This window comes from Theropithecus gelada, chromosome 6, assembly GCF_003255815.1.
Source record: "Theropithecus gelada isolate Dixy chromosome 6, Tgel_1.0, whole genome shotgun sequence".
In the NCBI taxonomy this organism is placed as follows: Eukaryota; Metazoa; Chordata; class Mammalia; order Primates; family Cercopithecidae; genus Theropithecus; species Theropithecus gelada.
The window spans coordinates 121,697,150-121,708,894 of record NC_037673.1 but is presented as its reverse complement, the minus strand read 5'-3'; the positions used below and the strand labels follow the sequence as shown (position 1 = coordinate 121,708,894).

The following is an 11,745-nucleotide window of genomic DNA, read 5'->3' as shown; positions in this document are numbered from 1 at the left end:
TGTAACTAGAGTTTATAATGATTCTTCCATCATTTAGCCTCTCTTTTCAAAAATAAGGTATTTTTCCCTAATAACTTTTGCAACGTGATAGTTAATTGCTAAAATAATCACTAAAACAGCCATCCTACCTATGACTCCTTCAAGAAAATCCATTTGTATAAAGGAAGATTAAGTGAATGAATAAATAATTTTGTTTAATAATAAATTCACAGCTAGTATCAGAAGTTACATAATTTAGGATGGGCTCCTCTAAATGACCTTTGTTTAATTGTAAGACTGATCAAAATGTTTAAAAATATAATGGATCGAGTTAGCATGCAGTCCTAGGTAATTAAAGAAATTGTGCCCTTTTTTGTATTTATTTAAAGAAAAGTAAAATAGTGACCTTCCTAAGTATCCTATAGACTACTCTTAACCTTGCCTGGAAGAGGGTGATGATTTTTAGAGTTATGATTGTTAATGGCCTTCAAATGCAGCCTGCACAGGCCCTTAACTCCCCAGTGTACAGTAAGGTTTAGCCCTTTCCAGATGGGAAAATGATAAGGACACTAGAAAGATAGTAGGTCATTCTTGGGCAGCTGCCAGAAACTTGCAGCAAAATGAATCATGTAGGGCTGTGGTGCTTTAGCCAGCATTTTTCCATTTTAATTCATCAAGCCAAAGCTTGTTGACATGAAAGTGAATGAAATTGTTATACTGTGGGCTCTAAAAAGCCAGCTCAAGGGTTTAGTGGTGAAGAGCTCTGACTATAAATAACAAAGAAAACACAAGGAATGTTCTTTCTACGAGCACCTGCTCTGTTGTTTGAGATGCATCGGCAATTAACTCAAATCCCAATATCAGCAGCAACTGGAAAAAGGCCAATTCTATGAAATATTACAGAGGCTCCAAAATCTGTTGTAGATGATTATCAAAGGACTGATTCTCAAACTGGTCATTTTGGTTTTTTGATAGGTAGGGCTGTATTTATTTGTTTATCAAATGTGGTAAAGTAACTGACAGAAATGACAAAGTATTATTGATATTGCCAGGAGAGTGGCTTTGCAATCAGAAAAGGTTAATGCCATCCTGCTTGGAAAAAAAATATTTTGCAGTGACTTGTCCAAAAAAGAAAACAATGAAATAAATCACTGACTAGCATTCATAAATGAAATATCTGCATTTAGCTGAAGCATAGAAATCAGGTTTTACAGTAAAAACAAGTTATCTGCAATTTCCACCATGAGTGAAAGAAAAAAACTAGCTGATTAGAGTAAGATTTAGCACATGTGCAATAAGGAGAAAAAAAAAATAAAATAAAACCTTCCTTGATGAAAGAGTGTTTAACATTTTAAGCCTCTACGTTAATGTTTTTGCACACAGTGACTCCTGATTAAATACATTTTTCTTAATAAAGAATGTTACATGTACTAGTAAGAGATGAAGTATAATACTGTCTCTTTTCTTCTGAGGATGGAATAACACAATGTTGCCACTGCATATGCTCGCATCCTGTGGAATCTGGAAAAAATATATACTCTCTGAGTCCATTTATTTCCTAATCGTTGGGTTTATTTATTTTTACCTTTACTCAAAGGATATTTATTGAATGTCTATTTCGGGCAACACACCATATAAGGTTCTGTCAATTTTCCCAGCTGACGTTACAGATCAGTCAACTGAATATGATGTCTACTTTTTTAAAATCAGGAAAGGTAAAGCGTAAATACTTATGATATAAATAAAAAGTAATAAATATTTCCATAAAAGAATGAAATATTAATCAAAGCTTCCTACTATCACCATTCTTTTTCCAATTTGTGAATTCACTTATATTTATATCTCACAGAAACATAAAATTAAGTGTCATTTAGATTTATAATAATTTATTGTTTTTATTTAAAATAATAAAATTGCATGCTATGGTAGCTCTGGAAAATCTAGACTATAAGTTCACTATACTATAATCAGTACTCTGCACAGAGACCATTAGGCCATTCCACATATCAACACTGAAAGTCATTTAAAATTGCTATTCATATTATTTAATGATGATAATAAAAGACTAGACTCTGCAATTAACTTTGAGAAAAAATAAAACAATGATTAACATTTGTAAATGCTTATTATGTTCTAGGCATTTTGCTAATTGCTTTATACACATTACTAACTGGATCATTATATTGTCCCTTTTAGGTAAGCACTGCCCTTCTCAGCATTTTACAGATGAGGAAACTGAGGGTCACAACATTTCACTAACTTGGCAATGTCTGATTTGGACCCAGAGGAGCAGTACTACCAACAATTATACTAATCTGAAACAGATGATAAATATTTAAAAATAAAAGGCAAAGTGGCCAAGATGGGCGGATCACAAGGCCAGGAGATCGAGACCATCCTGGCTAACATGGTGAAACCCTGTCTCTACTAAAAATACCAAAAAAATTAGCTGGTCTGGTGGTGGGCACCTGTAGTCCCAGCTACTCGGGAGGCTGAGGTGGGAGAATGGCGTGAATCCGGGAGGCAGAGCTTGTGGTGAGCCCAGATCACGCCACTGCACTCCAGCCTAGGCGACAGAGCGAGACTCCATCTCAGAAAAAATAAAATAAAATAAAAAAGGCAAAGTGTTGTTTACAGATAATATAATTGCATGTGTGAAAAAAGAGAATGAACTAGAAATTTGTTACAAATGAAGACATTATGATATTTATATTGTTAATAAATGTTAACTCTTATATATAAATAATAACCAATTTAAAAATATAATGGAAGAAAAGATCTCAATCACAGTCCCAAACAGAAAGATCTTTGCAAACACAAACTTTATACAGAATGTGTAGGACATTACAAGGTGAAAATTTTTCAGAATCTATGGAAAGACATACTATATGCCTTCAATAAATTGCAATTCATCTTGTTCTTAGAAATAAGAGCTCAATGTTAAATCATCATTTCCTTTGGGAAAAGAAAAAGAACACTCTAAAATCTACAAAATAAAACTGTTACTACAGTAGCCTGAAAAGTAAACCTATAAAACTAGCTGGATTATAATGAGGAAGAATAAGGAGTTGTACCAGATAATAAAACATACGGTAAAGCTGCAGTTCATATCACTTCAATAATAGGCCAGGAATACACAAAAGCATCAATGGAAAAGAAAGTCCAGAAACACACCCAACTACATATGGAAATTTCCATAAAGAGAGCATCTCAAACCAGTGTGGGTAAAGATAAAATTTTCAATAAATCTGTGATAACTGTATAGTCATTTGGAAAAAGTAAAGCCACATCTCCAAATCACTACACTTAGATAAAAATAAACTCCAGATGGATCAAAGATTTAAAGTAAACAATGAAGCCATTAAAGAACTGGATGAAAACGTGACTGAATTTATTTATAACTTAGGGCGGAGATGGTCTTTCTAAGCAGACACAAAATTCAGAAACCATAAATTTGATAATTTAGACAACACTTAAAAAATAAAAAAACACTCTTTGAGCAAAGCTTAAAACATTACAAAAGGAAAAAGCATTTAACAAACAAGAAACACAGGACCCACAGCTAATTACCTAAATGTAGGGAAAAAGCTTTACAAATTAGTTTTTAAAACAGAGAACAAACTCACAAAAAACAAACAAGAAACATCGATGAACAAAAGAACTTTGTAAGAAAAGAAACAAATAACTAGTCAGCATATGAAAAATCTTAACTTTCCTGACCCTGAAACAAATACAAATTAAAAACAAATACAAATTATGTAAAAACATGATGATATATAATTATATTAAAACATGATCATTTTAAAACGGGGACTAGCTTAGGTATCACTCAGATTTGTTAAGTCACGGTTTATCTAAATACTCTAATAATGTACAGCACAACTAATTACAAAATTAGAGTAGATCCGAGTAATATGAAACATTTTATCGCTTAATCAAATATTTAAATCATTTTAAAGAGTGATAGGAACCATAAAGTAAAGCAAAAAGGTGCTACTGGTAGATTATTTCTAGCTATAAACATTCAAAAATGGTGACTCTTAGAGAGTAAAGAGATTTTAAAGAAAATTGGAGAGAAAAGAAGGAAATTATATTTCAAGCTTTTACAAAAGCTACAAAAGCCATTCTTACAGGTGTGAGCTAATATTTCATTGTGGTTTTAACTTGTGTTTCTCTTTTGATTAGTGATGTTAAGCATTTTTTTTTCATTACCTGCTAGCCATTTGTGTCTTCTTTTGAGAAATGTCTGAGGAGGTTCTTTGACCATTTCTTAATTTTTTTTAATCTTAAGTTCTTTAAGTTCCATATATATTTTGGATCTTAACCCCAAATCAGATGTATGATTTGCAAATATCTTATCCCATTTTGTAGGTTGTCTCTTCACTGTTGATTGTTTCCATCAACCTTTTAAGTTTGATGTTATCTTACTTGCCTATTTTTGCTTTTGTTGTCTGCACTTTTCAGGTCATATTTTAAAAAATATTTTGCCAAGACCAATATCAAGAAGCATTTCCCCTGTGTTTTCTTCCAGTCATGTTTTATGGTTTACAGGTCTTGTGTTTAAGTCTTTAACCCATTTTTAAGCTGATTTTTGTATATGGAGTGAGATAAAGCCCAATTTCATTTTTCTGCACGTGGATATTCCATTTTCCTGGCACCACTTAATTGAAATTGCTTTCTCCATCATGTGACCTTGGTACCTTTGTCACAGATCAGTTGACATAAATTGTCATTTTGTAGTTTAAAATGTTTTATAAATTTTAAAGGCTTATATGTATTTGGCATTTTCCTTTACCTCCTTTTTGCCATACATATATATATATATATATATATATATATATATATATATATATAAAATATATATTTTTTAAGACAGGGCTTGCTCTGTACCCAAGCTGGAGTGTAGTGCACCATCTCAGCTCACTGCAACCTCCCCCTCCTGAGCTCAAGTGATTCTCCCACCTCAGCCTCCCTAGTAGCTGGAACTACAGGTATGCACCACCATGCCCAGCTAATTTTTGTATTTTTTGTAGTGATGGGGTTTTGCCATGTGGCCCATGCTAGTCTTGAGCTCCTGGGCTCAAGGGATCCTCCAGCCTCAGCCTCCCAATGTGATCACATAGACTTAAGCCATGGTGCCCAGCCATTGCCAGATATTTTTTATTGCTATTTTAAGCAAACTAATTTGTGGCACTCAAACACCAGATGAATACAACTGATGTTTCAAGAAACTGCGAAACACAAACATTTTCACAGAGGCCATAAATAGCAATGCCAATTAATTTTCTTGCTTTCTCTTTTCCTTTCTTTCTTCCTTCTTTCCTTCTTCTGTCCTTTCTTCTTTTCTTCCCTCCTCTCTCCATCTTTCATTTTTCCATTCTTTTTTTCTTTTTCTTCCTTCTTTCTTTTCTTCCAACAAATTGGCCAATACTGAATGGCAGTCACAATTCCAGGTAAAGTGAATAGAGAAGTAAACAAGATAAGGCTTCCAGCCTTCTACTGCTCACACTCTAATGTGAGAAAATACAAATAAATAGTACAAAGTATTCCAAATAAAACGTTTTTTGAAATGTAACATGTGAGATAAATGCAAATTAAACCTTCAATAAGACACCACTTCACACCCTCTAAAATAGCTACATTTAAAATACTGGCAATACCATGTTGTCAAGATAGTGGAGCAACCTGAATGCTCAAATATTGATGATGGTGAGAGTGTAAAATGGTATAAGCATTTCAGAATACAGTTTAGCATTTTATTGTATGCTACATTTAACATACAATCAGTGAATTTCACTCTGAGAGATTTATCTAATTGCCCCAAAACACTTGTACTTGAAAGTTTGTAATAGCTTTACTCATAGCAAAAAGTAGGAAACAATTCAAATGTCTATCAACAGGTGAATGGATAAACATATTACAATATATTCATAAAATGGAATTCTAATCAGAAATTGACAAAAACATGACTAATAATGCATATAACAACTTGGATGGATCTCAGAAACACTATAATGAGTAAAAAAGTCAGATGTGCAAAGATACATACTGTATGATTCTATTTATGTGAAATTTAGTAACAGACACAATAACTCTGTAGTGTTAGAAATGGGAATGGTGGTTGCCCATGAGGGGTGGAATTTGATTGAATTGAATGGACATAAGGAGATCAAGGTGTTGGTTACATGGGCAGATAGGTTAGTCAAAACTCACTTAAAATCTGTGCGTATCATTGTACGTACATTTTACTTCAATTTTAAAAAGAGAAAAATAGCAATATAAACATTTAGGAGATGACTGCAGAAATCCAAGTTAGAGAGGATCGTGGTAGCAATGGAGGTGGTAAAGTAGTTGGCTGTGAGACATGTTTTGGAGTGTACAGATAAGACTTGTCTACGGATTGGCTGTCAGGAATGAGGAAAAGAAAAGATTCACAGATAAGAAAGGTGACAGGTGTCATCTTCCCTGAGAAGCCTTCTCAAAACACGGCTCATCATCTCCTCTACTAATCATTCTGCATTTTCCTCTTTTCGTATTTGTTAAAGGAGGGTATTTCCTGACTTGGAAAGTTAGTGCTGGTCTTTGACCCAGTATCTCTTCTTTGCCCTTCCCCAGCTCTGCTCTTTGTGACACTGGGAAGGAAAGAGTTGCTCCTCCCTCTAGACTGTGTGTCCCAGGCTACCTCATCATGTGGCTTCTGGTTAGGTCTGGCCAATGGAAAAAATTATAGGAAGCTTAAAACATGTGAGGCAGAGAGAGAAGTCAAGATTATTTCTCTTCCTCTCTCTCTGTGTGTGGAAGCATTTCTCGTCATGGTTATGCCTCCTTCAGGGCCTCAGTTTGCATGAAGTGACTTCCACTCCTGGGCTCCCGGAACATGGCACCACCACTTTGGTCCTTCAGCCTGGTAGGGGCTTCCTGTTCTTGCTAATACTTGGGTTGCCTCAGGGTCTCCTGGCAGCTTTTCAGGATTTCTATCACTTGTATGCCCAACTTCCTGCACTGGCTTCCCTTCATTTAAAAATCAGAGTACGATTTCAGTTTCCTGGGTTCAACCCTAATAGTCAGGAGGAAAAAACAGAGTAACACTGGGAATGGCAAACTCTTAAGACTAGGTCTGGTTATGATTTTATTATTGTGTTTGCACATTCACAATATATATTTATAGGAAACATCAACTTAATAATATCAGCAACTTTGCCTTACAGAATGTTTTAAGAGACCTTTTATTATCCAATTTTTCCCCTTAACATGTGCAGTAATTAGCTTAGTGCTTCTCTCAGAACAAATAAATGTTAGATACTATTATCACTTATCAAGTTTCTTGTATTACTATTCCTCAATAAACTGTCCTCTGAAATCTTGAATCCTGAGGAAAATACATTCATAATGAACCTCAGGCTTAGGGATTCATACATAAACAATTATGTTAAGAATATGATTTAATGAGCCTCACATAAGAAAGACAGAAACGTTTCCTAATGGACTAAAAACGTGTGGTTGTTTAAAAATATGTCTAAAGGTTTGGAATGATAAAAGAGTTCTGGAAAAGGATAGTGGTGATGGCTGTATAATATTGTGAATGTACTTAATGCCACTGAATTGTGCATTTAAAAATGGCTTAAATGATAAATAATATTATGATATATTTTTACCACAACAAAAAAGCAAAAATAAAAAAGACTAAAGAAGGTAAATATGGGGTTTAGAGGTATCTGATGAAGTGCATTTTTAAAGGTTATAATTTAAAAATATGTGTGTAAATGTGTGTTAGTCTAGTGTTCTTAATTTCAGAGCATAATAACAAAGAAAATGTAAAGGAAAATGAGGCATAGTTTATTTCTTTTCCACTTCTACCATCTGTTCACATTAGTCACAAAGAAACACCCTTATAAAATTCATTAAACTACTGAGTTATAATTCAATGTGGTAATAAGTCTTCAACACAATGTACACAATCACCAAATGACTATGGCAATGACATCATTGTAATGGTCATAATTACATGACAATTCAGATATTTGATCATGCAAAACATCAGTAAAATAACTATTCTTCTTTTTTGTCAGCCTCTAAATACCTCTATTCATTTGTTATTCAAGAATCTGTGGCTTTCAGGGAGGAGAAAGAAACCCAAGCCAGCAATGGGAGAGACAAAGCTAGGGGGAGGGGAATAGGGTTTGGAGGGGCAGGCAGGAAAAACAGGCACCGTGCACTTGGAGAGTGGAGGGAGGGAGATGAATGTGCATGAAGCCAGACTAATTATGGGAGAGTGAAAGGTCATCAAAATCAATTTGCAGCATGATGTACAAAGGTCATTATCAGACTCAGATTTTCTCTGCCCGTTTAAAACACAATAAAAATAAAGTGAGTGCTTTAATAACTATGATTAGTAAAGAAAAAAGCATATCATTGAGCCATCTGTTTAAATATTTGTGCTACCTTAGTTTTACTCAAAACATCATGAAAGATGAGCAGGAAGGCATTTTTTTTTTTCTATTTGTTTGCTTTTAAAATCCTGACATTTTCTCCGCTGGTTGCCGAGATTTATAACACAGATGAAAGAGCTCCTCTAAAATTACTGCCCTTTGAAATCAATAGCACGGTATTTGTAACGACTTTCTTTTTATTATAGAGCACTTCATTATTATTTTTATTATAATTTTATGGGACAGTCCGGAACAGAATTCATCATTCACTTATTTGAAGTATCTCACTTACTCAATGGCACAGATGGCCTGATCTGAGGAGATTTAATCATCCCGTGTTAGGCCTGCCTTGACGCTAAATAAATGCAAACCCTGAGAGAGACAGGAAGCAACGTGCAACAATAACATTATCTTAGTCACCATTAAAATCTCTGTGAAAACTAATTCATTTGGGAACTTTGGAAGTTAGAGTTATAAAGCTGGATTTTTTAATTTTGTTCTTATTTTTCCTCTAAAAATTAATATAATACTATGACATTATTGGGCAGGACTTTTGAAGTTTTTCAATTGTGTCTATCTGTAAAAAGAACCTTTTACATTAGGACTCAGTACATGTGCACACGTGCATACACATGTACATACATATATACGCACATACACTGAAACAAACATTTTAAGAAGCAGTATTTGCAATTATTATATATGATGCACAATGTTATTTTCCAATCTAATTTTTTTGTAATGCTAGTCATAATCCACTAAACTGTTTTAACAAATAGGTCTGGACTTTCTGTTTGAGAAATAGATTCAGGAGGTCCTTCTGTGTTTTAAATGAAATATGTGAGTGCTTAGTGTAATATCTGGCACATAGTAAACATTCCACATTTACAGCAGTTTTTATGAGAAATGTCTTGAACAGATTTTGCAACTTACCACAGTTTAAAACAACTAGGAAATGCTCTGTCTATAAAGGTAACATCTCTAAATTTTTTTTTCTATTCATATTATTCTAGCCTTGATTCAACCACCCAGTTCTAAAAAACTGACCAACTATTGATTTTACATTATGGACCTACACTGGTAGACAGGAAAAACACAAACATGAGGAAAAAATATCAGTGAAAGAATAAGGTTTCCTTTCTATCCTCAGCCTTTCGCTTCACTTACTAGTTAGCTTTTGTCTAACTAGTAAGTTACAATGTAGGCAAAAAGGTAAAAGTATAAATTCTGTAAAATCCCATCATTTTAAAGAATTAGAGAGTCAATAAACTGTGACCACAAAGAAGAAAGAAAAGAAAGGGGGCAAACTGAGGACTTTTCCAACTTCTATGTATCATGCCATTCGTTTACTTTCCATAAGCTTAGAAGGAGACTTTTGAAATCCTTTAGCTAACTGAAGTATTTTCACACTTAACTTATTCAATCAATAAATATATATTTATTGTAAACCTGTATTTCTACCTTACGGAAGTGTAAGTTTTATGCATGTTTAATTTTTTTGTGGTTTAGTGAAATTATCCTTTCTTAAATACTAAATTTTACACCTCTCCTGTGACAAACTAACCACAAATCAAGATATATATATAAACATGTTGTTTAAGAAATTTTCTGAAACTTGTTCTTTTAGTTAAGAGCGAGAATCTGAAAATCACATCAACATAAAATTTGAAGCTAGACTGAGACAACATTAATCTGTATTAGCCACAGACTGAGGGAGGGACCTGGGAACCATGCAAAATGTACTTGTAGAGAAATAATGACCAAACATCAAGAAAAGGTAATAAAAGTCAAATAGGAAAGGCAAGAAAAGATTGCTTTCTTTTCTGTACACACTGATGTGGTCTCCATTCAGAGGATGAAAAGATGAGAATTTTTCATTGTGCCCCTTAATATTCAGTATTCAATGAAAGTTGAACATTACTTGTTTAGCTTTGCTATAGCCATAGACCTGTGAGATGTGTACTTTGCACTAACCTTTGTAATGGCAAGAAAGCAATAACAGAACTTATGAATGGGCCTGAAAAGATGATGGGGCCCAGCAGAAGCATGCTGTGTGTAATGGAGGAGTGTGAGTTCACACGCAGGAATGCAGCATCAGTAGGAGCACATAAATTCAGGTATGAAGGGAAAATGTCAAACATTTTTCTCATTATTTGCTTTCATTATGTAGCCCTATTTTTGCCAAAAGTGGCCATTCTGAAACCCCAAGGTTCCATTTTCAAAAATTCACATGAATAGGAGTTTCAACGTAAACTGGGGTTTATAATACACTACTTGATGAGTGTTGAGGTCGATTGAATGAATGGCTGTCCACACAGTCAGCTTGAATACTGAAGCCCAAGTACATAAATGAAATAGTCAGAAGAGGAGGCACCCAGAAAAGCACCTCATATCCTTCCCCAATCAGTTTACCTGAATATAGGAATTCTCATTGTAACTCTCCTGTAAATTAGGGTTCCAAGATAGAAACTGAGTGTATGGATGAAAGTGAGCTCTTCTTAGGCTGATTCTAGCCATTTCACTGTGCTAACCAACCCCCATGGCTAGTCATTTGGCCACAAAATGCAGGGGTCACATTCAGTAAAAAAGTTTGGGTTAAGCACAGATATACATTGTAGTATTATTGGGCTGATATTAGGCACCTTGATATGGTTTGGCTCTGTGTCCCCACCCAAATCTCATCTCAAATTGTAATCCCCACATATTGAGGGAGGGACCTGGTAGGAGGTGATTGGATCATGGAGGTGGTTTCCCCCATGCTGCTCTCGTGATAGTGAGGGAATTCTCATAAGATCTGGTTGTTTGATAAGTGTCTAGCAATTCTCCCTGTGCTCTTTCTCACCTGCTGCCATGTAAGATGTGCCTTGCTTCCCCTTTGCCTTCTGCCATGATTGTAAGTTTCCTGAGACCTCCCCAGCCATGTGGAACTGTGAATCAGTTAAACCTCTTTTCTTCATAAATTACCCAATCTCAGGTAGTTCTTTATAGCAGTGTGAAAATGGACTAATATAGAGAATTGGTACCAGAATAGTGGCATACTGCTATAAAAATAACCTGAAAATGTGGAAGCAACTTTTGAACTGGGTAACAGGCAGAGGTTGGAACAGTTTGGAGTGCTCAGAAAAAGACAGAAAGATGTGGGAAAGTTTGGAACTTCCTAGATACTCGTTGAAAGGTTTTTACCAAAATGCTGATAGTGATATGGATAATGAAGTCTAGGCTGAGGTGGTCTCAGATGGAGATGAGGAATTTGCTGGGAACTGGAATAAATGTGACTCTTGCTATACTTTAGCAAAGAGACTGGTGGCATTTTGCCCCTGCCCTAGAGATGTGTGGA

The 11,745-nt window shown here is 34.7% G+C and overlaps 1 long non-coding RNA gene across 1 annotated transcript in view; it reads right to left on the bottom strand.

Annotated features, from left to right (window-relative positions):
- Window positions 1–1,405: 1,405 nt before the first annotated feature.
- LOC112625849 overlaps window positions 1,406–11,745 on the bottom strand; it is a 292,554-nt gene continuing 282,214 nt past the window's right edge. The window contains exon 5 of the long non-coding RNA XR_003119789.1: window positions 1,406–1,500. This is a non-coding gene — a long non-coding RNA (uncharacterized LOC112625849). The remainder of the gene's footprint in view (window positions 1,501–11,745) is intronic.